Below are 6,000 nucleotides of genomic sequence, written 5' to 3'. Positions count from 1 at the left end.
TTTATCTGTCTGGCTTTTATTTTATTGGCTTAGCATCTGGATAAAGAGGAATATGGTGTTGTATGATCTTTGGATCAATGCATGTCATGTCCTTGTATGGCCAAGTAAAGACGTCTTTGTTAGCTTTTAATAGCTCAACTAATTTCAGACGTTCCTACGAGTTTAAACTGGCCGATCAATATGATCTGAGGATCTTCGGTCGTGTTTAAATTGATTTCGATTTTCTTTTCTACTGTAGAGACAATCTCATCCTCATTTTCTAGGAAGTATTTAGTTTCGAAGTTTAGATCTGAGTAAAAAGAAATATTGTTTCTACTCATGCATTCAAAATCAACTTTTGATGATACATTGAAGGGTTTATTACATGTAAGAAAAGATGATATATCTAGATCATTGTTCTCAGATTGTTTACAATGTACAATATTTGGCATCTCTCTACATACGAGGGGAGAAAGAGTTATATCTTCGTCGATTAAATTATCGACAAATGATGGGACATGGGTTCCACTAAAAGAGCTAATTTCTTGAGCTAAATCAACTGTCATGGGATTCCGAGCCAAGTAATCTAGGGCGTCGCGCCAATAGTCTGTTCTTTTTCCTAATCACACAAGCATAAGAGTTAGGATTATGAGGACAGTTTGAAAAGATTTCGAGACATGAAAAACGTCTCTATAAATCTGGATTGGTAAAGGGTTTAGGGAAATCAAAGCATAGGGTGCTTTATCCCTCACGGATGAACTGTCCATTCAAGGATGGCATAACAACTATTTGTTGTTTGGATATCCTTTTCTTGAAGATTTCTTTGAATCTTGTAGGGACATATCCTAAACCGTGTCTATCCATGTTGTAACATGGTTGAGGAAATGATGGCATGCCATTGACGTTCGGGCATAAGCCTATACTAGGGAAATATCCCATTATGCGCATCAGTTTAATTGAGGGGAGGCTAAATGTACTAAAGTTAGAATCATTGGATGAGTCCTTACCTTCTGGGAAAATCGGATATATCTCGAACCTGTTTGGTTCAGCATCTGGAGTGTCAATATGGATAGACCCAATGACTGTTGTAGTGTCAGTCTCACCGTTGATCGTGATAACTTGGTCGTTGGCTATAAACATAAGCTTTTGATGCATAGTAGAATGTTGGGTCAAATTATTTTGACTAAGTGTCAAATCATTTTGATTAACGAAATTTTGATGATGAGTTTGTATAAAACTTAAACTAAGTCGTCTAATTGTTTTTGTGCAAGTGTATCAAAACGTGCTAAATTAGACTAAGTCTGAATGAGGTTCATTAGACTTACTAGCTATTAGATGCATTGAGTTATACGTAGTTAGACGTGCAGTCTAACAGATGCGTAGTTAGACGTGCAGTCTAACAGATACGTAATTAGACGTGCAGTTTAACAGATAAGTAGTTAGAAGTGTAGTGTAACAGGCGTAGTTAGACGTGTAGTCTAACAGATACGTAGTTAGACGTACAGTCTATCAGGCGTAGTTAGACGTGTAGTCTAACAGATACATAGTTAGACGTGCAGTCTAACAACACACGTAGTTTGACGTGCAGTCTAACAGATACTTAGTTAGACGTGAAGTCTAATATGCGTAGTTAGACGTGTAGTCTAACATATACGTAGTTAGACGTGCAGTCTAACAAATGCGTAGTTAGACGTGCAGTCTAACAGATACGTAGTTAGACGTGCAGTTTAACAAATACGTAGTTAGACATGCAGTCTAACAGATACATAGTTAGACGTGCAATCTAATAGATACGTAATTAGACGTGCAGTCTAATAGATACGTAGTTAGACGTGTAGTCTAACAGATACGTAGTTAGACGTGCAGTCTAACAGATACGTAGTTAGACGTGTAGTCTAATAGATACGTAGTTAGACGTGCAGTCTAACAGATACGTAGTTAGACGTGCAGTCTAACAGATGCGTAGTTAGACGTGCAGTCTAACAGATGCGTCGTTAGACGTGTAGTCTAACAGATGCATAGTTAGACATGCAGTCTAATAGATATGAAGTTAGACGTACAGTCTAACATATGCGTAGTTAGACATGCAGTCTAACAGATGAAAGTTAGACGTGCAGTCTAACTCCTTCAAATTAGTCTGAAGGGACTCGTAGTTAGACTTATCATCTAACCCCATTAGACTTGGTGGTCTAATGGATCCTGCTATTAGACGGGAGCGTCTAACTTCATTAGACTTGTTAGACTAATTGAAGCACGTCTAATGCCTTGCTTCAGCAGTTGCTTGAAACTAGCATCTGTCTACCCACAATCAACTAGTTGTACGCTACTCCTGCTCCCCTATTTCGTGTAGATCTGTACGACAGCCAGTTACATCCAATGAATTAATGCCACGTAAGCAAATATTCTTTTCACTACTTGTTTCTTGTAGAACAATCCTAGAAGAATATTCGGCGCACTACCAGATTGGTACGGCCACGATCATGGTGCTTAGAGTCTATTGCACCTATGTACTATGGAGGCTTTCCAATAGAAGTTCGCCACGTGTCATTATAGAAGATTCGACCGTTGGTACCTGCTCTCTATTTAAGGATCCTCAAGGACAATGGACGAACCGTCAGCCAGACACTTGATACGAAAACTTGCTTGCTGAGATTACAATCTGACAAATTGCTTTTTTGCTTTACTGTGTTTGTATATCAAGAGAGAGATAGAATCAAAGTATTGCCTAGCTGAGTGATATTCTTCAATATATTGTACGTTGAACAGAGTATGTTCGGTTCAATAGTGAGCTAGCTTTGCAACTGTATTTGATTCTAAGAAAAGTTTAGTGAATCCTTCCGGTGGTTGGAAGAAGGGGTGTCGTAGGAGAGTTTTTCTCCGAACATCCATAAACATCTCTTTGTGTCATTTACATTTTGTCATCTTCTCCTTCATCGGTTCTTAGCTTCAAACCTGAGCAAACGTTTCCGCACTTGAATCGTTCAAGAGTTTGCAAGGTTTTGTGAAGAACAGAAAGTGATTTAAATCCCTAACAGGATTTCTATCAAACCGTTTTGGTACGAAGTTTTCATAAATAGTCAGACCCCCGTCTCTATTTGTGTCACCGATCCTTTCATAGAAGCTAAAGCCTTGGTTGGTGCATCCATGGTCTTCATAAGATAAAGTTGTCCATTCTCATATTTCCCAAGAGTGGTATGTCCGCTCTTAGGGGAATGAATTTTATAATATTCTTCTCTTAGATAATCTTCATTACCTAACTCAAAGACATTCATATGTCATCAAAAACTCTGGGAGGTTTGGGTGTCTTTGGAGGTATGGGTTTAATAGGGGTTGATGTGTTCGTCTTAGCTGGTGGAGGCTTGTTTGAGCTCGTCTTCTGAGAAGAATGTTCCTGCCATGTAGATGTTACCTAGTACAATTTTGTCTTTTACGTTCTTGGGAAACGACTTGGAGGTGGGGAAGTTTTAACTGCTTTTCCCTCTCTCCTCTCTTTCTCGATGGCATCATCGAGATTATTGTCGATCTTTAGCAATTTCATCATCTTTTGGAAGGTTGTGATGACAAAAATCCAACAGAATATCATCCGTTAACACTTTCCAAGATCATGTCAATATGTCGTTGTTCGCTCGGGAGGGAAACGATTTCCTTGGCGACAGCCTTCCATCTTTCGATGAACACGGAGAATTTATAATTTTCTCCTTGTTTGATATTCTTTAACCTCTTTTCTAGTCTTTCTAGATTTAGGTGCATAGAGAAGCATTCTATGAATATTGTATCTAGTTCCTCAATAGTTTACAGATATGTTACCTTTTTGTTGGTGATACCAGCATAGAGCAACGTCATCGAGGTATTGGAGGAATAAATGGTGAACTTTCAGTTCTCCAAGTCATAATGAGGTCATTGCAAAAATGTACATCTTGGAAAAGACAAAAGGATCGCTTTTTCGATGTATTTAGATATGCATGGTTTATGCCCAATGGAATGATTGCTCGTTCAACAATCTTCATGGTCAGGGCCTGCCCTGAGAATTGGGGGCCAATGCAAATTTAAACTTTGTGGCCCCTAAAATAGTAAATAATTTTTTTAAAATTTTGATAATATAAAATGATATATAATGGTTAATATATTATAATATGGAAAGAAGAGATTAAAAAGGAGATAAAAAAAGTTATATATATTGTATAATATATATTTAATATGAAAGGAGAAAAAAAGAAAAAAATAAGATTAATAATATAAAATATAATTAATAATACTATTAAATATTAAAAAATGGGGGCCCTATAAAAGTGGGGGGCTCTATCACTATGCAACTGCATAAGTTGCCTTACTCCCAAGGTCGGCCCTACTCATGGCATCCTCTTAGTCATAGTGTTCCTCAGTGATTTTTCCCTTAACCATTTTATTTAGCTATGCTTGCATCTCTACTTGCATGGCTTGAACTTGAGTCATTTGACATTCATATTTTGTTAGCAGTGGTTGTTCAACCGCTGGAATTGGTCTTTCGTGTGGTCGTAGGAGGGTTGAGTACTTCCTCACGTGTTCTGTGTAGTGCCCGTGTGGTTTTGGAGTCTTCATAGAGATATTTTCTCTTAAGTTTGAGGACCAGTAGGATAGGGATTGATGGGAGTGAACATAACCGAGATAGGCTGGCTAGGAAATCAAGAGGAAAAAGGCAAATTTTGGTGTGTGGACGGTATTTTCTAATTAGCTAAAGAATTTGCGATCAGCACAAGTTGTACTGTCACATTTTACAAAGTTGTCTTCATTTATCTAAATTTGGTCACAAAGACTGTTTTAGGTGTTGGTGTTCCTCGGCCATATTGTGGTGAATAAAGCGTCCGATATTTTGATCTCTCTTTCTAGGGCTCGTATAGGTTGTCATAGTCGTGGACTGTTGCGAAGAGAAAGAGGTGAGGGTTTGCAATTGTAACAAAGTATAATGCAATAAATATGAATGTAAAATGAATCATAGGGAATGAACATCTCCTTTGTATTTCATAAACCAAACATAGAGTTGTTATAGAAAATACACTCGTTAAGTTTGTTACAGGCATATCTCTCATGTTAAGATTTACAGAGATAGTCAAAAGGGAGAAAGTGTGAAGGATGTTCCTACATTGGAAGTTTCCTCCTTTTCATTCTTCTTAACTTGCTCGTATTCTTCAAGAATTACAGTAAGGTAGTTCTTTTGCTTCTTTGGGATGCCCATCTAGGAGGCGTTGTGCCACTTCTCAAGATATCCCACATAGGCCTTATGGTTGATTGGCTTATCTATAGCGATGACATTTCCCATATAAGGGGGACATAAAGTCACGACCAAACTGTTTGAACATGTCGTGAGTGTAGTAGAAGGTGACCCATTCCAAGCCCATAAGAATTGTCATGGGTTCATCATCCATCATATAAGTCATCTTCTTGATGGGATACCATGGTAGTAACTCCCTAACTTCATCATCATTCTCTACAAGAGGTTCATGTGAATCTTTCCTCATTCTTAAGTATTTAAGAGAAGGGGACATGATATCTCTAGGACATACTAGCGACAGACGTCCGAGTTTATCGAGCAACCATATGTAGAGAATTAGAGGTGAGCCTCTTTTGCTCACGATGGAGGTTAGGAATGAATCATTCAAACCCATCAGCATTTCAGCTAAAATGATACATGATGGATCTTTGTTTCCCCTACAGGATTTTGGAGGATGGCTTGTCATCCGTTGAAGCCAAGAAGAAGTGGGCCAACATGACCGTTATCGTCATCATGGAGGAGCCCATAGTTAGGGGACTTCTCCATTTCTTACCTCCATCTTTGTCCATTTTTGGAAGTCGATGAAATTATTTTTCAGGATTGTCTCGGATGTATTCTTGATATATATGTCCCCTCTTGAAAGAGCTTCCACAAGGACATTGATTCTACAAATGGCTTCAGGTGCAGAATATTCTTGTTGTGCATCATTAGGATAGCTTAGAATTCTTTTATGGTCGGGCACATTTTCCTTTCTCCCATAAATACCCGTCCCA

The sequence above is a fragment of the Impatiens glandulifera genome, chromosome 1 (assembly GCF_907164915.1).
Source record: "Impatiens glandulifera chromosome 1, dImpGla2.1, whole genome shotgun sequence".
NCBI lineage: Eukaryota > Viridiplantae > Streptophyta > Magnoliopsida > Ericales > Balsaminaceae > Impatiens > Impatiens glandulifera.
This window is presented reverse-complemented; position numbering follows the sequence as displayed.